Source organism: Lissotriton helveticus, chromosome 4_2 (genome assembly GCF_964261635.1).
Source record: "Lissotriton helveticus chromosome 4_2, aLisHel1.1, whole genome shotgun sequence".
NCBI classification, from domain to species: domain Eukaryota; kingdom Metazoa; phylum Chordata; class Amphibia; order Caudata; family Salamandridae; genus Lissotriton; species Lissotriton helveticus.
In genome coordinates this window covers 128,233,228-128,256,801 of record NC_136064.1, presented here as the reverse complement: position 1 = coordinate 128,256,801, position 23,574 = coordinate 128,233,228, and positions in this window count along the sequence as shown.

Here is a 23,574-nt window from a genome sequence, read left to right as displayed (position 1 = left end):
AAACCTTTCCATCTATACTGGAGTAACTCGTTCAGGACATCGTGTAACGGACCTGGATCAGAATGTTGACCCTCATACAATGTAATGAGGTGCTGGATCATATACATACCCACCAGTCGCTGCTCGGCTGGGGGCAATTTCAGAAACATTTGTGCCACTATTTCGTCTGGAAAAGTGGTAGAATCAGTAATCCATCGGACTGCTGATCGGACTAGTTCTTGTTCATGCATAGTACTTAACTCACTATAACCGATTCGTGATTTCAGAATGTGATCGGTAGCTTGAAATACTTGTTCTAGAGAACCTTGTTCTGGTGCTGGATGATGAAAAACTGACTTGTGTTCTAGGCGTAAATGGCGGTCTGGAAATCTAGATTTTCCTACATACGCTATTCTGGCGGGATTCTCGTCCTCTACCTCTTCCGTAGGAGAGTCATTCTCTTTCTCGCTTACTTGTGCTGCTTTACGTTGTTCGTGTAACCTTATTATTTCCTTACGAATTTTCTTGTACATACTCTCTATACTACTGATAGTTCTGTGCTTACCCTCGGCTATATTATCACTCCACCTTGTCAGGATTCTCATTTCGGCCGGATCTTTAGTCGGGTAATCTTGTTCCCTTATTAAACAATTAATCAGAAACTTTAATAGCATGAGCTGGATTTCAGCTTTCCTTTGAGACATGGCTTCGCCAATGCTTTCTGGATCATCCCCTGTACGGATGAAACGATATATTCTGTCTAGATCTTCTTTCATATTCGGTAGGGTGTCCAAATACCCGGTCACCCGTCTTACACGGATGGAATATATAACTGTACTATCATCACCTGCGACTGGATCATAGCGGCATTCAGTAAGAGCTCGTCGGATATCTGCAACGGACTTATATTTGGGCGTACGCTGTAACGCACATTCATGTAACTCGACTAACGTTAAACGTTGGTGTGGTGGCGGGGTACCAGGAGGACCTCCTCCTGCGGCCCCTAAACTGGAATCGTCAACGGACACTCTTCGTGCTGGCAGAGTGGGAAATTGTAATGTAGGCTGGACCGGGGGTACCGTAACAGGTACTCCGGTGTCTGGAGGAGCAGGAATTACATGATTTACAGGGACTGGCGGAACAGGATTTGCATATTCTGGGACTGTGTCGTCCAAATAGGACGAGATGAAAATATCAGCTGCGGTCGGTTTGTGACGTAGCTTGGTCGGAACTAAGGGTGGCGGAAAATTACTGGATGCCTCCGGGGTTGCTTTTGGCAAGCCCTCGGCAAGAAGAGGATACATACCCTTAATAAGGGCATGCCTCTGTCTATCTGACTGTTCGATTTTGACTCGTTCACCTATCTCGATTAATTCCCTTTCTTGGGCTCGTTCTAAGGATTCTCTACTTAATTCTGACTTTCTGATTTCTTTTTCGGTTCGTTTATGAGATTCTTTGCGCCATAACTCGATGGCATCTTTCTGTGACTGTCTGGCTTTCTTTTTCCATAATGCTTCTTCTACTCGCATGATGCACTCGGCATCCCATGTACCCGATACGGGCCATCTATACTTTTCTTCTAACTGTTTGGTATACTCTACCCATAAATCTAGATATAATATGGCACTTATGCCATGCTTCTGATACATAAAATGACCTGGACTGTCCCTCGGCGGGACAGGAACTGCTGCTTCTAGCAGACCTTTTCTGGTTTTTAACTGACGTAGTTTAGAAAATAAGGGCATGACTGAACTGTGACTTAGACACAATACGTAATTACAATACACAATGAACACGATAATTACTCCACATTCATACCACGACATGAAAATACATGAAGAACGTTTAAAACAACAGTTCGAACAGAATACTACCTGGAATACGGAAAACAGAATACATGAATTTTCTCGAGAACAGAACTGACTAGAACAGAAACTAGATGCACTGCTAAAACAGTACGAAACTCACCGGTCTCATAAAGAGACACGTCAGGACCCGCATCCACCGAAGTGGACACTTCGTTTTGGGATATGTGTACCACCAAACCCCACGGACCAGAGACAATTAGATTGACCCTGTCTAGATACTACCCCAGCAACGGTACTCACCGGGCAGCAAGAACGGAAGGCCTCGGACTGGACTGGACTGCTTCGACGCCGGACGGACAAACTTCGGACTTCAGTTACGGGTGGGCCTCCGGATACCTCGGACCTTGGACTCTAGGCTTGGGCTCTGGTCGGGACTCGCCGCGTTCCTCCACCGCCTCGTCTGGATGCTGGACCGCCACCTCCGTCTCCTCCGTGGGCCCGAGGGATACTTGAAGCAGAAATATCTGCACGTGCACGGTATGGTTCCGTCACGGCTGCAGAGGGTCAGGGGGCCGGCGTGGCTTCACCGGCGCGTGGGGAAAGGGCAAGTCCCTATTCGGGCGCCATTATGTGGTATATAAATAAATAATACCGGATCTAGGTTTTACTGGACATAGTAATAACAGATAGCTCAATAAATAAGAGTCAAGATTCGAGGTAGTAGGAGTTTGCAGGTTTAATACAGCATAAAGGACAGGAACAGGACAACCTGCACAGGAATGGGATGGCAGGGCCCTGCAGGGGGGACAGGGAATGAGCTGGCGTGGCCCGGCAGCTGCCGGGGCTGGATCTGGGATGAGCGCGCTAACATTTAATAACAATACACAAGCATATATACTAAAACAGTTGCATTACAATGAATACAGTAGGCGGAGCAGTGGGTGTGGTCAATAGCAGTCGCGAAAGATAAGGGTGAAAGTAGGTGTAACAAGAGGCGTATACATAGACATGTGATGTAAACGTAACAGAATATGTCATAAATGGGGCGGAAACATGGAGGGGGCTACCTAAGGAGCCGGGACCTCTAACCTAATGGTGCGCGCAAACTGACAATGACGTGTTACTAGGAGAAGCTGGGGGCTATGAACTCTGTGCTAGGAGCAGAGACTGAAGTCTGGAGAGTCAGGGCAACATGTACCTACCACTATCTAGTATCTGATGTTTAGAGAACATGTTGATAGAATCCAAAAGTTATCGGGGTAAAGGCTAACAGACTCTAAGACTGGTGCATACATTATTCTACATGTAGTGCGTGATGAAGAATATTAAATGACCATAAATACAGTATTTCTCTTGCATGGAGACGTAAAGGCTAGACTATGACGGAAACTATTGATGCGATTCAGTAGCTTAGGAATGCAGAGAAGGAGGACTGGACTGATAACTAGAATCATAACATACTCTTGGCAGACTCGTAGGCAGAGCCAGGCTGAACCGGGCACTGTGAGGCAGGAAGTAAGTGAAGGGTCGAGGATACAGGTGGGGGCTGTATCGCTCCTCAGCGAGGGTTCAGGAGACAGGAGCTGAATCTGGTGTCCAGGCCCTTTTGAGGCCTAGAAACGGGGACTTTACAATGGAATACCGTGCACACTGGGAAACGTGGCAACGTAGCTTTACATAGGCCTGATATTCGTAGTATTCACGAGAACTGGAAACTGGCATACTAGAGATGGACACAACTGTAATTGCGTCTTTAATCAAACATGGGGGATACATATGCATATTAATCATGCACACATAACATAAGATGGGGAACACGTAGGGACACAGAACATGGCAAAAATTACTTTTCCACAGTAATCACAAAATTATCTTGGTTTTTTCCCTTCTCTATGACTGTACTACAAATATTCTCATATCTTCTTTTTTGAACTACCACACGCTTTTCAAACACACGATATTGACCTAAATTGGGAGCATCCGCTCTTCTTAACCTATTATACTCTTTTACACAATTTGCATCTACAGTAACCTTTGTCTCATAAAAATCAATCGAAAACAAACCAGATAAAGTTCTGACTCGGGACAAATCAACAAATCCCATACCCTCTTTAAAGACGGTACTTCCAAAGTTCACCAAAGCACTGTCTACACTTAAACCTTGAGATTTACAAATGGCATTCAGCAGATTATACATTTATTTACTGCAATTTATACATATATTTTCTCAGGAACTATATTTTCATTTGGAAACAAATTGGAAAGTAATCAACTTTGCAAAAGCTTGTTTGCCATGTTCTCTCAGTACTTCAATTCTTATATCTTGAAGAATAGGTCAATAATCAACATAATTTCCCTGTCGCACATTTGTAATGAGTTCTTTGTATTCAAAATATGACCAGATATTACAATTTCCAATACTACCCAAAGACTTTCTGGTGTCTTCATGCGCAAGTGTTTTAAATACTGGTTGTCCTTTTACAGGAGTAAGTTGCAGTAGATCTCCAAAAACTATGACATGTTTTCCTCCAAATAAGATATCGTACTCTCGTATAAAAATTTGCTCCATTCTTAAATGCACAAAAGCAAGCATTACGTTTGAGACCATGCTTACCTCATCAATAATCAGAAGTTTCATTTTTCTTAGCACTCTTGAAACTTCATAACAAGCTTCTCCAGATAGCTTGTGATATTCTAATGTGTGTTCATGCTCCACAGGTAGCATAAGAAAACAATGCAATGTAATTCCTTTAATGTTGTGTGCTGCCAACCCAGTTGGAGTAGTTACAACACAATACACATGTGAGTCAGTTGTTTTCTTTATATAACTGGTCATTACCTTAATTAGGAAACTTGTTTCTGTTCCTGCTTCACCCCTCACATACATTCGCATAGGTTGAAATGAGATGCATCTGCATTCTTTCTTTTCATTAAGAAATTCATGGTCAATCTGTTGTCTCACTTGCTGATATATTTGTTTCTGTACAACATTTAGGGCATCATTAGGAGCCATCCTCACGGTAAAATGAACCACCCGCCATATGTGCGGGGGTCCCATAAGTGACATTAGAATGCGGCCTCCCGCATTTTTAACATTGCGGCGGGCGGTGCTTTCAGCCCTCTCCAACCCCCCAACATCCTGGGGGTCCTGCAATGGGCCCCCAAACTCAAAAAACACATGCCGTTGCCGCCACGGAAAGGCTCCCTCCCGCCTGCATCCTGATATGGATGGCGGTGTCTAGCAGACACCTCCACCGTATGAAACCCTTTTCCGCCCAGTCTACTTGTCGACCGGGTGGAAAAGCGATGGACGGGCTTCCCGTCCGCCGCGGTCACCCCACCATACTAATATGGTGGGGGGAAATGGGTGCCGGGCTGTCTAGGATGTAGGGCCTATCACCACCACCATGCGGGTGGTGGCGATCTGCCCTACATCCGAATGGGCCCCTAAGTTGTTCTTCCAAATTTCCAAAGTCCATAATATCTTCTTGAGCTTGAGGCATTGCTGTTTCTACTTCATTCATGGCAATTGCGCATCATTTGCAAAAATTGGTTGTCCTAGTGGATCTTGACTCAGTGGAGCAGAACTTTGACTGTCTTGAGAACTGTCTCTAGCAATCTCAGATACAATAGTAGCTTCTTGGTCAATTTCATTTCAATGAATCTTCATAGCTCTGAAAATCTCCAAGTAATTCCAATTCTGAAAGCCACGTTTTGAAGAGTTGCAAAAGTGCTAAATAGTAAAATTCCCTTTCATCAGGAGTGTCACAACTCAGTTTCCTGTGATTAATAAAATTTCCTTTGCTTCGTTTCACCAAACATCCTTTGGAACCAATGACTCCATATTTTCTATCATTGATGTTCTCTGTAGTATTCCGTTTAAAAGTGTAGTTTTGCAGCACTTCATAGAGACATCTGTTCTATAGATGATGACTACTATATGGATGTTTTGACAATATCTGTACTTTCCAAATCATTTTCTGCTAAATACTAAATTTCTTGTAAAGATTCAAGGACTCAATTTTGCATAGCAGCAAGACCCAAATGATTCTTCTAGATTTTGAATATAAACTTGCAGATGATAACAGAGCTGAGGATTCATACGTTCCAATTATTCAATGGGATAACATCTTCAAACTGAAACTGTACAATTTCTTACTAAGACTCTTCTCATGATAAATTTCTTCCCACATTTCTTTCAATTCTGTCTTTTCTGGTTTTGTAATGTAGGTTGTTACATACCGAGCGATAGCAATGGAATTATCCACTACGTACTGAATATCCATGTTAGCATTCCACATTGAAAGAATAACCGGAATATAATCACTTATGTATTTTGATTCTTCACTTCTCAAATTGTACGTTTTTTTGTGACTTTCTAGTGATGGTATGTCTCATAGCTGACATAAAACTGTTTACTCTTCCTTCGGATATAACAGGACGTGGAAATCCAAAGCAACATTTGGTATAACACTTTTCATTAGACTTGTACTTTCATCGACAGTATTTCCCACATCGATGACTGTGGAATCGTAAGACTTGTTGTCTTAAGTTGTTTTCTTCAGTTCTTTTTGGTATAGCACATGTGGCATATTCTTCAATAAAAGACAAAACAGTATCATCAGAGTCAGTTTCGCATTTGGTGGCATCCTTGATCCATATTAGCATATATATATGAGGAGTACCTCTAGCTTGATACTCCTTTCTCCCAAAAAATTCCACAACTTCTCCAAGAGGAGGAATTTTTTTAATGCAGATGAAAGACATCATAGCTTCAAATCTATGATTGAAATATCTGCATACATTAACTGCATCCGAAGAACACAATTCTCCAGGTGGCTTGATTACAATATTTATTATATTCGAATTTGCCTCTTGAAGAAATTCAAGTAATTCATCAAAAGCGTACCAATACACCTTAGTACCATGCTGATATGCCATTAAATTAATCAGCTGAGAATCTAAATGATCGTCTCTTTGATGCACTTTATCCATAAAATCCTTTGCCGAAACATTTTGAAGATGTATTCCTGTTTGCAATATGTGGTTGACTGCATATGACACGTCACTTGCAAACAAAAGATGAAATATATATGGGATACATTGTCAAAATCTTGGATCTTCTGCAAAAATCTTGTTGTCCAATATTCTGATGCAGGAATCTGCACTGATCGTTCAACATATCGTCCACCTTTTCCTGTAGGAAATGTTTGCGGAATACGAGCTTCCAAACTTTTTCCCATCCACTCATGGGACTTCCCTTTGCTTTTTTCATTTGAAATAATATATTGGTAATTCCCATCACTTCTTTCAAATGAAGTGGATGTACACTGTAATGTTCATAGATTTTTTCACTGTTGGACATGTCCCCTTTTTCAATTTGACCAGTTGACGTTTCAGTACCATCCCCTGAAAGTATTTTTTCTTCTCCCACATACACATTTGTATAGTACTCATTGTTCTTTATCAGATGCAATGTTGCCTTTTGTACTTTCTTGACATCCACTAAGCCTTTCCAGATTGTCTTCCTCTTAGTAGAAAAACCATTAACTAGAATAACTAATGGTTCACTTTCTACATTCCCTGCACATATAGTTTCAAGATTTTTCTTTAAATCTAATGGTAAATATACAACTCTTCCTTGTAATCCTCTCTGTAAATCTAAAGGAGGCAATTTACCTGTTTTAGGCTCCATACGAACAATAACCTTAAACGGGTCCACACATTGAATGAGAATAGACTCATCTGTATTTAAATTGATCAATTCTGGATGAATAGCAAACAACCCTAGATTATTATGGACAGCTCTAGCGGGCATTTTATTCCCATCTAATTTGTTATAACAATATGTACAAATACGCTGATCAGAACCCAAATCAAAACAATTTTCTGCCAACAGTAAGTTGCATATTCCTTCCACATATAATTATTTTCTCTTTCACTTTTTAAATACAGATCAACACTCCTAGTCTGATTTTTATAGTGAGTTCGCCAGCAACAAATACAAGAGTAATTTAGCCTTTCACCTAAAATCACCCTAAACTTTGTAATGTCACCTTCAAAATGAAGGACGTCGCCGAATTGATGAAGAACAGTCAACTGAAGCTGAACTCAGACAAGACGGAGGTCCTCATCCTCGGCCCACCCTCCTCAGCCTGGGAAGACTCCTGGTGGGCGAGAACACTGGGAACAGCACCGACTCCCACCAACCACACACGCAACCTAGGGGTAATCCTCAACGACACGCTCTCCATGACTAAGCAGGTCAACGCCGTCTCCTCATCCTGCTTCAACACCCTCTGAATGCTCCGCAGCATCTTCAAGTGGATCCCCACTGAAACGAGAAAAACAGTCATCTAGGCTGGACTACGGAAATGGCCTCTATGCAGGAACGTTTGCCAAGCTCCTGAGATGGCTGCAACACATCCAGAACACCTCGGCACGCCTGATCCTCGACATCCCTGACCGCAGCCAAATCACACCCCACTTGAGAGACCTGCTCCGGCTCACAAACAACAAGCGGGAAACGTTCAAGCTCCTCCTCCACGCGCACAAAGCTCTCCACAAGACTGGCCCAGCATACCTCAACAGATGACTCAGCTTCTTCACACCCACCCACCAGCTAAAGAGCTTGCAGTGTCACACTGCAGTACTTCCTCATAGTGTTAAATATTGGAGGGATTTGTTAGCATGAGCTGAAAGCCATTTTGTATTTCTTGCAGCCATCTTGTTTGCCATATTCTGCCACGTGCTCGCCATGTGCTCTGCCCTCCCTCAGTGTTGACTGCTCTTGTAATCTGCCTAGAAACGAACTATATTTAGCATCTTCCACCTTCCCACATGCTCAGTTGAGCTTGCAGATGTCCTTGCAAATGTTTCTAGTCTGTAAATGTCAGGATGTGTTTACCAGAATTAGCAACTGTTAGCTCCTCCCACTTTGTTGAGCAAGCATATCTTGCATGCCCATCTTAGTCATTTGTGCATGCTTTCATGTGCCAGGACTACCCCTTGGTTTTATGCTGACTATGTAACCCTAAGCATATATAAGGCCCCTGTTTTCTGTACTCCTCAGACTGCCTTCTTCAGTTGCTAAGACTTCTGTGTGACATAGTCTCCCTCATTTGAGGTTAATAAAGATGTTACTTTTATATTTCAGCTTCTGTGCCAATTTCTTCTGTGTTGGTTTAAAAGGACCAAGTATCAGTGAGACCCCTGTTTCAGGGTTCCTTTTGCTACAATAGATCTACCCCTTTAATTTAACCATACAGTAGTAATGCATTCTTTCAGTCAATCATGATTTACATATGCATTCAACTAAACTTTCAGATATTACCATGTAATTATAGCTCTTTTTTTTAACCCGATAAGGTAGTTCTGAACTTTTTTTTTCCTTCTGTTTTTTGTTTTCTATTTTGTTTTGTAGTTTTTTAACAATTTTGTACTTTTTGGGTGTTTTTTAAAATTTAACAAAAAAGGAACTAAGTAAACAGTGAGTTTTTGGACTGCAACATCATTCCAAAAACAAACAAATCAAAAAGAATTGCATTTGTGGTTCCGTTGAGCTGCACAAATAGCGTCCACTGACTGTTCACCATAACAGATGATGGTTTTGCACTTAGTGCAGTGCTGCTGCAGAAAAGCAAATTCTGGGCGAATGTCTACTGGTGGTGCTGAAGGGGACGCTCCGGAGGTGCTAGCAATGCCTGGTGGTGGATGTTTTGCTCCATTCCTCATTTCTTCTCATGTCAGATTCTTCGGGTGAGTGGTCCGCAGATGTTTATACATACTTGCTGTTCCACAGGAGTATTTCTTGTCACTGCCTTGCGACAGAACCCTGTCACACAGCAAGCATGTGACTTTTCTTGCGTTTACCTTTTTTTCTCCGGCAGGAAAGGTGAAACATTTCCATACCACTGATTCAGGCCTCTGCTTGGGTGGATCTTCCTCCAAGATATCTTCATCTGCTCTGGAAGAAGAAGAAATGTCTCTCATCAACTGCTCCAAACAGAATAATTAAAATGCGTGTGGTCCTTCAATAGTTACAGTGGGAAATGTTATGAACCAAGCAAATCTTTTTTTTTAAGTCACATGGGATCCGCGCCCAGTGAGCTCACGAAGCACGCACTCGAAGCGACTTTGCGAAAATATATTTAAAAATAATATAAGTTTGTTACAAGTAGAAATATATTATTTTATGAATACCTTAGATAATTGTTTGCCCTAACATGTACATTAAAGACACGTACACATCATTTTAGAACATACAAAATTTCACGGGGGCTACGCACCCAGTGTGTATTTGATGTCACGTGGGGCCAGCCATGTACCGTAATACGCTTGTGTCGCGAATGCGTAGGAGCAAGAGTCGCGGACCGGTCGCATACCAGTCGCGCACCCAACATAACATTATACAAATATGACGTAACTGAAAAAAAAAACACGCACTCGTGCTCACCATACGCGGATCCTTCATGACATTTCCAAAATGGCAGCTAGAATACGCGGACCCACTGCCAGTGATGTCATTTGAGATGTCATCAGTGATGTCATCAGTGATGTCATTTGAGATGTCATCAGTGATGTCATCAGTGATGTCATTTGAGATGTCATCAGTGATGTCATCAGTGATGTCACTGACCATGTCATGAATGATGTAATATGTGACATGATCAGCAGTGGATTGCGGTTGCGCGATATATAGTTAGTACTACTAACTATATATGGAATTTCAATGGTTTTGTGTGAGTAAAAAAAGGTTTTTTAAATGCTTATTCCTAACTATATATGGTCTATAACCTATGGTTTTTTCAGTGAATTTTCAAGGTTTTGTAAATGCTAATTCCTAACTATATATGGTCTATAACCTATGGTTTTTTCAGTGAATTTCAATGTTTTTTTAATAGCAAATATCATAAGCTGTCGAATGTCAAGTACGTGGTAAGAAAAAACATTTTCGTGTTTATGCACACTGATCTGCTTTGAATGCTGCCCCCCCCCCTCATTTCTATTAGGAGTACTCTCTCTTTGCAGATAGTGAAGGGTGATTAACGCAGGCCTTTGCCCCCGTTGTAATCCGTCGTGCCTGCTTCTCTCTCCATTTGATTGATTGTTATCCAAGCATTTACTGTTTTAGAATTGGTTCTCTTTGGTTCATTCTCTATTTACAAACAAGCACAGAGTCGCAATACTCTGTTTAGTCTTTGCAGATAGCGAAAAATCGTGTAAAAAAACAAAAGGAATCGAGCAAAATCAGTAGGCCACTAATGGGATCTCTTTTTGACCTCGCTAAAATAGAAACATTAGGAACAACCCCTCATGACAAATACGAAACTAGTGAGATGAACTGAACTCCACACCATGATGGCTGCAAGACAGCTCGGCTCCGCCACCCACCCCGCCCAAAATAACGATAAACTCTATGCAAATATAAAAATCCTAACAATATATACCTACTGGTCGCCAGTAGGTATATATAGTTAGGATTTTTTCTCTATGGGATTTTTGAAAATTCTATGTCTAATAACTTTGGCGTTTGTGGACGGAATTGGCTGATATTTTCAGGAAAATGAAACATTTTGTTTCTGAGCAGCCCCTAGAAATTTGGGGGGGGTTCGTCAAGGGGGGGCCGAGAAAAAAGGGGGGTCCCAAAACGCGTTTTTCCAATGTTAATTTCCATAGGGCGGTTGGCCTCACTTTTAGCCCGAACGGCTGAATGGATTTGCACGAAACTTGGCAAAATTGTAGGGACTGGTAGCCCGATGTGCCTTTGCTAGGTCTCAATATATGTGCTCCAGTGGATTTTGAGAAATTAACGTTCAAAAAAAGATATATATCTGTAACAGCGGACCGGGCAGCGCTCCGGTTCGCGTACTTTTCGCGTTACGGAGCTTTGTGAAGCGAAGCTGATTGGTTCTCCGGCGTCTGTAAACATTCCAAACAGTCCGTAGCGGCCGCCATCTTGTCTCTTGGTAGGATCGAGAGACAAGAGGAGGCCAAAGCGAAGGGGCAAATGACCATAAGGGGGCATAGTAGATCCTCCCTGACCCCGTAGGTTTGATGTGGAGGTTTTAAAAGGGCCCCGCGGGGCAAAAAAAAAAAAAATAATAATAATAGAACGGCTGAATGGATTTGCACGAAACTTGGCAAAATTGTAGGGACTGGTAGCCCGATGTGCCTTTGCTAGGTCTCAATATATGTGCTCCAGTGGATTTTGAGAAATTAACGTTCAAAAAAAGATATATATCTGTGACAGCGGACCGGGCAGCGCTCCGCTTCGCGTACTTTTCGCGTTACGGAGCATTGTGAAGCGAAGCTGATTGGTTCTCTGGCGTCTGTAAACATTCCAAACAGTCCGTAGCGGCCGCCATCTTGTCTCTCGGTAGGATCGAGAGACAAGAGGAGGCCAAAGCGAAGGGGCAAATGATCATAAGGGGGCATAGTAGATCCTCCCTGACCCCCTAGGTTTGATGTACCATTTTGCCAAGTTTGGTGTAATTCCGTTCTGCCATTCAGGCTGTAGACGTATCTAAATGTCCTATGGAAAATTGCATGGGGAAAACACATTTGAAAGTGTTGAAATTTAGAACCAATTAAAATGTTACTTTGGTTTTGTATTTGTGTGTGATGAAAGTTAATTGGTTATGTATATATCTAAAATGAGAGGAAACCACAGCCATTTTGTGATACTACTGTCTGAGGTACATTTGTGAGGAATTTTTGATGCTCAATTTCTGGTGTTTGATTTACACAGTACTAACGCTTCTCCTACTTTCAAAAAGGTGAGTTGTTAATTTGTAAGGGGAACTATGTTGTACACTTTAAGATAATTTGAAAAATGTTTTCTGTTATTTATTTACAGTCCTTCTGTTATACTAAATACTTGATAAAGTTAGTTTTATATTATGTATTACTAAAAACGATAAATGAAAGTGATTATTTTTTTCTGCAATTTACAGCAAGAAATTTCAAAATAAAATGGATCACAATGAAGAGACCGTGGCAATTTCTTTTGAATTATCCACTACATTTATTGAAATTGACAGCACCAATAATGAAATATTCTCACAAGGAGGAGATGACTTGAATGATTTTTTTGATCAATCTCTTGACGGCGAATTTATCGAATGTTTGGAGACCATAGAGTTACAAGAATCATCATTTCAGACTTTTCATGAGGAGATTCCTGATGAGATGATTGAAGAGGAAATTCCTGGACATGTCACTAGTTCTTTCAAATTATGAAAATTCAGAAGAATACATTTATATTTAGAAATCAAAAATTGTTTGAGACATTATTCATTTTTATTTTTAATTTATGAGGTTGTAGCGAAGTTCTTTTTTTTCTGCTGAGTGACGTCTCGGCCTATCTCCACGGGATGCAGTCCCTACCATCTCGGCGTTTAAGCCCAGGGGGACCGGTAGTGTGGTAGAGATAACGTCTGTTAACGTTCGATTCGAAGGAAATCAGGAAGTGTTGATAAACATTGTCTGCGCCATCTTGCCTTTTTTCAAATGCCACACTTTTGTCGTGCACGGCAGCCATTTTAGATGCCTTGACCAGACCCACTCTCTGCACGCTGTCGATCCTTAGCATATCTCCCCACCCTCGCAAGCATCTCCCCCAGGCACTGGTCACCCCCGCTCTCTGTCTTACGCATGGGCAATAAACCTCCCCCATCTGCGCTGCTCTTCCCTGAGAATCACACCCTGTGCCTGTCCGACACCTCCCTTTCGCCCTATTCACTACCGCACCCTCTGACACACCTCTTCCTCTGTGTCCGATTGTCCAGGCCGGTCCCAGGCTATCAGCTAGCCCTGCAGATGTAGTTTATGGCCCCAGCTGTAAAGAATCACCCCTCTTCAAAGGAGTTATAGTAGATCAAGGCCCACACCCGATGAGATCCGTCACACCACACGCTTTCCTACTATCTGAAAACCATTCTGTATTGTGATTGGGGAGGGGACCGAGCCTGAAGCGGAAGATTCCAGGGATGGCTCTTTGTACATCAAAGTTTTTACAATTATGTGTCACATTAAAAATATATAGCACTCCAACAAAGTAGTAGGATTATAAAACTTTAATAACTTATAAATATATACAACAAAACAAAAACAGTAAAAACATTTAAACATTTTTAGGGAAAAAGAAGGAAGTAGCGGTCGGTTGTGCGAATAGTCCCAACGCAGCACAACGTCCAGATTTCTGGACGGCACCCAGGTGATGTTGCCTGGGTGCCGCACTGATTTCGGTATCCGGCATGGGGCGTCGCGGGGGGTGGGTCATCAGTAGCGGTCTGTTGTGCGAATAATTCCAAGGCAGCAGAATGATGGCACCAAGGTGATGTCCAGTAAGTTGCCGCCCTCCGAATAACGGCGTGGGGCGCCCCGGGGGGGGGGGGGGTGAGGCGGCGTGAACGGCCTTGAGGATTTTACAAAAGTCTTGGGGGCCCCCGACTCCTGCAGGCTTCCGGTGGGGAGCGGCTGCCATGATTGCTCGCGGAATGACCACGACGGAGCCACGAGATGGTGGTGCTTTCATGCTGACGCCAGCTTCAGTCTGAAACATCCAGAAAGAAGGTGGGGCTTTCATCGTTTGGGAAAAAAAAAGTTTTCATCCAATGAAAAGTGTTATTTTTAGGTCATATGATCAAACCTTCCATCATTAGGAAACCAAAAGTAAAATGAACCAATGAAAAGTTTTATAAACAAGTCACATGACCTGTTATGCGGCATAGGGTATAAAAAGCGTAGAAAATCCGTTGGCACGTGAGGCAGCGTCAGTAGCGGACCGATGTGCGAATAGGCCGAAGGCAGCACAACGCGCCAAGATCCGGATGGCACCGAGGTGGTGTCATAGTTGAGAGTTCTGAGCAGCGGTTGTAACACTGTCTGAAGCTTATTTGCAGCTGCTGCAGCTTCACTACGCGCCAAGATCCGGATGGCACCGAGGTGGTGTCTAGCAAGTTGCCGCACTGGTGTGGCCATCCTATAATGCTGAAAGTCGGCGTGGGGCGCCTCGTTGGCCTGTGAGTTCGCGTCAGTAGCGGACTGATGTGCGAATAGGCCGAAGGCAGCACAACGCGCCAAGATCCGGATGGCACCGAGGTGGTGTCTAGCAAGTTGCCGCACTGGTGTGGCCATCCTACAATGCTGAAAGTGGGCGTGGGGCGCCCCGTTGGCCTGTGAGGTGGCGTCAGTAGCGGACCGATGTGCGAATGGGGCCAAAGGCAGCGCAACGCGCCAAGATCCGGATGGCACCGAGGTGGTGTCTAGCAAGCTATGCAGCTGAGTTGCGTGCGCACTTGCGGCGAATAGGTCGAAGGCAGCACAACAATATTTTCTGAATAGAAGACACCACAAGGCGCTGAGATTCGGTTGGCACCGAGGTGGTGTCTAGCAAGTTGCCGCATTGGTGTGGCCATCCTACAATCCTGCTCCGAATAACGGCGTGGGGTGCCCGAAGGGGGGGGGGGAGGCGGCGTGAACGGGCCTTCCCAGGTGGAGGCTCGTCTGCTGTAGTGGGGCGCCCCTTTACCGTTTCAGTTGCCATTCAGCTGAGTTTCGGCCGCTCTTGATGCTACAGCGACAGGCGGCTGCAACAGGACTCTCAAAATGGCGGCCTGTCCTTTGGATTTGGGCCTGGTCCACTAAAATGGCCCTGGGACACCTTAGAACTCGGTCGCTCGAATTTTTTTTCCTTTCCTCTACATGCAAAAAAGGTAAATTCCCGGTACGTTACACGCTTCATCTGCCACGATGTACTCTCCAGAGGAATCGAAAAAAATATAGTTATGGTAACTATACCATGCATCGTCATATGGAGAGGTGGCACCGATTAATTATAGTGCTGCATAAAAGAGAGATTTGGAGGAGAACCCCCGACCTGCCAGTACATTCATCAAAGAACTGGCACTGACAGCATCAGAGGCAAGGGAAACGGTCCCAAATATTTAGAAGAACTTTGGAAAGATTAAAATGACATGTTTAGATTGTGGCAAATTAATTTCATGTGGACAGATGAGTGTTACTCTAATAAATACAGCATATGAACATCATCATAGTCGATGGTTGGTAGAGACATTTTGACTATATCCTCGACCTGCCAGTCCTCGCCCAAAATGGCGCCAGAATAAATGGGAGTCGTAACTCCTTGTTGTGTACTGGTTGCAGAACATTGACATCACGAGATACGTATGCAGTTTTGAAGCACATGGCGGGCGGGGACGAGAATTGATTGAATATTTCGACATCCCTATTGATATTAAGTTCTGATGTGTTATTGATTACTGTACTATTGAAAGTTCAAATTAACGTTACCCATGGTACTTGCCCGCAAATGTATATCTAGATAATTTTATTGTAACTGGCCCTGTCGTATTTTAATTATGAAATGTACGTCCACCGATTCCGCAACTGTTAGACACCTTAGTTCTTGCAACCTAATGGCCCGCCCGTTACGTTCCTCTACAGTGTAAATGTCTACTCATCATATACGATTACAGTTTGCTCCGTGGCCGGCCCACGTGGTTATAGGCCCGTATTTGTATACTGACATATTCACAATAAAGGTTTTTAAAAGAAAACATGGTAATAGTATTTACATTGGTAAAGTTTTTAATAATAGTCACTGTTTTAGAATCAGTAAAAGGCAAGTGAAATAAAGCATTCGAATTACATGAAGGGTAAAAGGTATAATACGCAGGAACGCAGTAAAGATAAATGGTCAAGGGTTGTTGTGTTTTCTACTCCTGCAACATGAAGTGATCGATAAGAATCTGATATTCTGGCGTATCGGCGACTAAGACAGCAGGCCGACCCTCTTTTGCTCAACGGCTCCGTCATGGGACGAAGAAACGCCCTTTTTCTCGAAAAAGGAATATATTTTACTTGCAGGACAGTTGTACATTTTCGGGGAAAGTACATTAGCCTGGAACATTATAACATATGTTTAAGAAAAAATAATGTTCGAAAGTAATAAAAAGCGTAATTTTTAGGTCATATGACCAAGCCTTTCATCATTAGAATAAGAAAAGTAAAATGAACCAATGAAAAGTTTTATTAACAAGTTACATGATCTGTTATGCTTACGTTACGCGCTGCGCGCCGCGCCCCGGATCACTTCCGGATGCGCTAACGCGGCGCGTCATATGACGCATTACGCGACAACGCAGGTCCAGAATATAGTCAAAATGTCTCTACCAACCAGCGGTCGGAACACAACCCCTTTCAGCAGGCTAAATAGTTCTGTTAAATGACAACAGAAGGGACAGGCAACAAGAACCATCAGTCAAAGAGGGGAGGGCAAGTTCTTCTCTACCGGGTCACGTTGGGGCGCTACCGGAACTGATCGAATTGGTAGTCTACAGAGTTTCTGGATGTTTCAGACTGAAGCTGGCGTTAGCATGAGAGCACCACCATTTCGTAGCTCCGTCGTGGCCATTCCACGAGCAATCATGCTAGCCGCTCCCCACCAGAAGCCTGCGGGAGTCGGGGGCCCCCAAGACTTTTGTAGAATCTTCAAGGCTGAGGGGACGCTTTAGAGAATGGAGCCCAAGCTCTTGCAGACAAGCGTCCGAGTTCCAAGGTGTCGCAGGGCCATTTTAGTGGACCACGCCCAAATCTGAAGAGCCGACCGCCATTTTGAGAGTCCTGTGGCAGCCGCCTATCGCTGCACCGCAAGAGCGGGAACAACTCAACTACATGGTGAGCGAGACCTTGTAGTCGAAAGAGCGGGCGGCAAACAGCTGAATAGCGGAAGAGGCACAGTGTAGCAAAAGCGGGCGGAATGGCAACTGAAATGGTAAAGGGGCGCCCCACTACAGCGTGTCTTTAGGTGAAACGGATTGTGGGACAAGGTCAAGAATGGAAGAGTTACCAAAAGGCAAAAAGTTCCGCTTGATCCCGGGAGCCGGCCACCTATGTCGGGGGCGATCTCAGGCCACACCAGGAGAACACGACTTGGGGAGGGGGCCAGAGCCAAGCGCCCCCTCCGAGGCCGCGCCATCACACCGTCCCTCGGGGGCCTCCGTTAAGCGGTTCAGGGTGGCACCGCATCACATTGTTTACAAATGCAGTAACGTACTCAAACAGCCCCCACTTACTTTTAGAATAGTGAAGATGAAGCAAGTGCAAATAGGCTTCAGACAGTGTTACAAGCACTCTTCAAAACTTTGAATCATCAGAGTGCATGAGTTTCATGCTCGATCGATTGAGCTAGCCGGATCGGGCAACAAAAAGTTTAAAATAGTTATGTAAATAGTTGTTTAATAAAATGTTTTACCCTGTTACTTTGCTGGTGTTGTATATATTTGCATAGAGTTTATCGTTATTTTGGGCGAGTGGGTGGCGGAGCCGAGCTGTCTTGCAGCCATCATGGTGTGGAGTTCAGTTCATCTCACTAGTTTCGTATTTGTCATGAGGGGTTGTTCCTAATGTTTCTATTTTAGCGAGGTCAAAAAGAGATCCCATTAGTGGCCTACTGATTTTGCTCGATTCCTTTTGTTTTTTTACATGATTTTTCGCTATCTGCAAAGACTAAACAGAGTATTGCGACTCTGAGCTTGTTTGTAAATAGAGAATGAACCAAAGAGAACCAATTCTAAAACAGTAAATGCTTGGATAACAATCAATCAAATGTAGAGAGAAGCAGGCACGACGGATTACAACGGGGGCAAAGGCCTGCGTTAACTACCCTTCACTATCTGCAAAGAGAGAGTACTCCTAATAGAAATGAGGGGGGGGGCAGCATTCAAAGCAGATTAGTGTGCATAAACACGAAAATGTTTTTTCTTACCACGTACTTGACATTCGACAGCTTATGATATTTGCTATTAAAAAACCATTGAAATTCACTGAAAAAACCATAGGTTATAGACCATATATAGTTAGGAATTAGCATTTACAAAACCTTGAAAATTCACTGAAAAAACCATAGGTTATAGACCATATATAGTTAGGAATAAGCATTTAAAAAACCTTGTTTTACTCACACAAAACCATTGAAATTCCATATATAGTTAGTAGTACTAACTATATATCGCGCACCCGCAATCCACTGCTGATCATGTCACATATTACATCATTCATGACATGGTCAGTGACATCACTGATGACATCACTGATGACATCTCAAATGACATCACTGATGACATCACTGATGACATCTCAAATGACATCACTGATGACATCACTGATGACATCTCAAATGACATCACTGATGACATCACTGATGACATCTCATTTGACATTACTGATCACATCACTGATGACATCATTCATGTGATAATACGATGAACCTCTTCAGACTCTAATATAACCTTAGATACACTCAGTGTAAACAGACACTCACAGACTGTCACTCATCCATGGAGTTACTTACACACCTAGTCAGTCATGCAAAGAATCAATCACACCTCCATTTCCTCAACTATACAGTTATACACACCTTACTTATTCAAACATATACTAACACATATTTACTCTCTTTTACAATCCCTGATACAAGTTCACAATCATCCATACAGCCACTCACACATTCACTGGCTCTTATGCACAGTTATTTATATATGCCAACTCTCACATGTACTGTGTTTTACATATGTACTTACTTTGACATGTAGCACTGAGATATGCATTCACTCACCAATGCACAGAGTCATACACCTCCCAGCCACCCACACACACACTCAGTCTCCCATACAAATACTTGAGCAACCAATCAATAACCCATATACTTACTCATATAGCTACTGATCAACACATGCAGCAGTTTACAGAACAACAAACATAATGATGTACAAATTAACACAGTTCAGTCACTAACCCATGCACTCAGTGAGACACATTTAACCACTCACTCATACAGTCAGTCATGCACCTACTAAATCCTTCATCCAGACACTTCTATATCCACTCATTCTTCAATATGTAAGACATATTTTAACTTTACAGAAATACACAGTCACTGGATGTTGTCATCAGTGATGTCATTTGAGATGTCATCAGTGATGTCATCAGTGATGTCATTTGAGATGTCATCAGTGATGTCATCAGTGATGTCATTTGAGATGTCATCAGTGATGTCATCAGTGATGTCACTGACCATGTCATGAATGATGTAATATGTGACATGATCAGCAGTGGATTGCGGGTGCGCGATATATAGTTAGTACTACTAACTATATATGGAATTTCAATGGTTTTGTGTGAGTAAAAAAAGGTTTTTTAAATGCTAATTCCTAACTATATATGGTCTATAACCTATGTTTTTTTCAGTGAATTATAATATATATATAAAACATAACACATTTTCAGAAAAACACACATTCACTGGATGATGTCATCAGTGATTTCATCAGTGATGTCATCCGTGATGTCATTTGAGATGTCATGAGTGATGTCACTGACCATGTCATGAGTGCTGTCGTATGTGATGGTATTAGCAGTGCATTGCGGGCGCGCAAGTTATAGTTAGCTGAACTAACTATAACGAGGGAATTTCAATGGTTTTGCATGAGAGAAATGTCCACCTAACTATAACATGGGTGAAACCTATGATTTTTTCAGTGAATTTCTAAGGTTTTTTAAATGCTAATTCCTAACTATGACGTGTGTAAAACCTATGGTTTTTTCAGTGAATTCCTAAGGTTTTTTAAATGCTAATTCCTAACTATATCGTGTGTGAAACCTAGGGTTTTTTCAGTGAATTTCAAAGGTTTTGTAAACGATAATTTTGAAATATACTAATTATTATATTTCTATTTTTTTATAGTAATTTCCTACATTTATATTAGATATACGTATATTTATTTTATTTGTAAAGTTACATTTCATATTTTTAATGTAAAATAATAACAAAAGTAAATTCAAAAAGAATGCACTGCTAGTGAAACTGCCTCGGTGAATTTGTAAGTGTTTGTTAGGGGCAGATTTCCAACACCCTTGTGCCTCTTTCACACCACCGTTGCATCACTTTTCTGATGAAGCACTGGTACAAAAGATGTACCACAATATGTGGTATTTACAATGTGACGTATCTGGGAATTACGTCACATTCTAAATCCCTGTACCAGAAGGACACATTCCTACATATGGGGGGCGTTCTTGCACAGAAACACCTCCTAAAAGTGGCTGACTACAATATACAAAATGTCACTTTATCACTTTTGCACTAATGCTGTGTCAAAACCCTGCACTATCTGGAAGCAGGTGTAAAGATTGACACAGCAGTCTGAGCATAGGGCCCCCAAACCATTTCTGGAGATATGTTGCACTTCCAACATAACTCAAACAATGCACCACCTTTACAGCACAGATACATCACATATATGTGCCATTTATTGTATATGTGCCCATTACTATTTTAATGTAATGATAGGATTACTACATACCAATGAATGAGTCACTACAAAACTAAAACAACAGTGACAGAGTGTTTGCTGGAAGTGTAATGATACAAACTAGTAAATTGAACGTATAAAACACAAATTTGCAAGTACATAGAAGACTACATACATGGTCTATAGGGGTTTTGAAGTGGTCTATCCCCTAAAGCCTATTTTAAAGCATGAGTACTTAGATAGTGAGTGAATGATTACAAAACTGCAAGGAAAGAACCTGATTGAATTTATAACAGCCTCAGTTGTACCGCAGTATACAGATAAACACATTCTTCTGAATGGCTCACTACGATATTGAAACAGTAGTGTGAGAATGTTTATTGGAAGTATTAGGATACACATTGTGGAATTGAACGTATAAAACATAGGTTTGCTGGTACATAAAACAGTGCATCCACACTCCATAGAGCTTTGAAACAACCTATGCACTAAGGCCTCTTTTAATCCATGAGTATCTAGATACTGACTGCATCGTTACACTTCTGCAAAGAAAGTCCCTCACTAAATTTATTACAGCTTCCGTTTTACCCCCGTACAATCAAAAAGAACATACTGCTGAGTGGCTACAATACTAAAACAGCAGTGTCAGGGAGTTTGGTGGAAGTCTAAAGATACAGACTGGGGAATTGAAGGCATAAAACACAAGTTTGCAGGTGCATACAAGACTGCATGTATACTCCATACGGATTTTAAGCAATCGATACACTCAAACCCACTTTGCATTTTTTAAATCAATACAAACATTAAATGAATATAGAACTGAATCTATAACTGCTTCACTTTTACTACGATAAATACATTAGTAGATAGTGCTCAAACCTTTATTATTTTTCAACAATACATTTACTCTTATAACATTTCATAATTTAACTGACATTCCAATACAACTTCATCAGCTATGTAATTCAGATCCATTTCCTCGTCAGCAGGTTCTGATTTAATGTGTTCTAAAATGTCAACATAATTTAAAACATCAACGAAATCTGCATTTAAAGCTTTCGTCTTGAAAATCACAATTGATGTCTGCAGCCCTAATTTCCCCTTCTTCACTCTCATACCAGTGACAGATATGATTAGTTCTTCAATTATACTCAAAATAATATCCAAAATCTCCTGAGTATGAGGCTGTTCTCTTTCCATAATTTTTCCTTTATGTGCTTGCTCCTTATATAAAAATATAAACAGTTAATTTTATCACTTTTCGTAATATATAATACATAACTACAGTTTTCACCTATTTTGGCCTACAAAAAATACTATATAAATATAATTATCTAATAAAATTCTATTAGTACAGTTGTACTCCTTTGCAAAATTATACAACTATAATTACTTATAAGGATATCCTGTTCTTAGCTTTTCTTAAAGTTTGAAAGCAATCACTCCTTATGACTATAGGAAAAGACTCAGGCTGGTATAGTAAAATACACTACTAAAAAATGTAAAATATGTCTATTAACCTTACCCTTTCCAAAATAGTAAATGTGTTTTTCTATAATGGACAAGATAGTATTCATTGTCGTGAACAACACTGTGTATCTGTGTTTATTTAGACATCATTATCACGGTACTTTTTGAATACTTCATGTGTTTACTCTATCTCTATTCCTCATCTATAATTTACTCTAACCCTACTAATTACCTACCCCTTCCAATTTCAAACTAGCCTCTCCTCTAGTATTTATCTGCAACCTTGTAGCTTACGATTCTTTATTTTTCTTACTGCTTTTAACCTATAATTGCGTAACATTCATTAACCTAGGCCTCTCACTTTATTGTCTAATTCTTATATTATACATTTCCTTGTGTTCTTCTACTAACTTTTCTTTATGCAGTTGCTTGTTATCTATTCTGTAAATCCTTCATTATCTTTGGTTTTCCATTAATGTTCCTTCTTAATTCAAAACTCTTTCTTCTATTCCTAACTCAATGTGTTCTTTTCCCTTAAGACCTTGCTTACCACGAATTTTATCGATTCTACTTTTAAGTTAGAGAAAATACATCAACTGACTACATTAAATTTTTTCTAAAATGTCAGGTAAGTTTACTTACTCACTAACTTTTCAAACAACGATCTTTATCTCTCACTGAAATATTTCCCTTTTCTATTCAGGAATGTCTAAGGTCTGCGTGAGTGGTATTCTTGTTAATCTAGAATTCAATTTGAAGGGTGAGTTGAAAAGTTGTATGGGAGTGCGTCTGTGCGGTGTATCTTTGTACATTAACGAATTATAAGGTATATTATCGAGACTCGGCGATACAATTATCGTCACTTTATCGGCAGGAAACTGCAGATAAAGTGTTCATAATATTATCGCCTGCATTGATAATATGCTCTTATATTCGTCCGTTGTTAAACGTTTTATAGTAGTAAGCGTGTTTTGCTATAA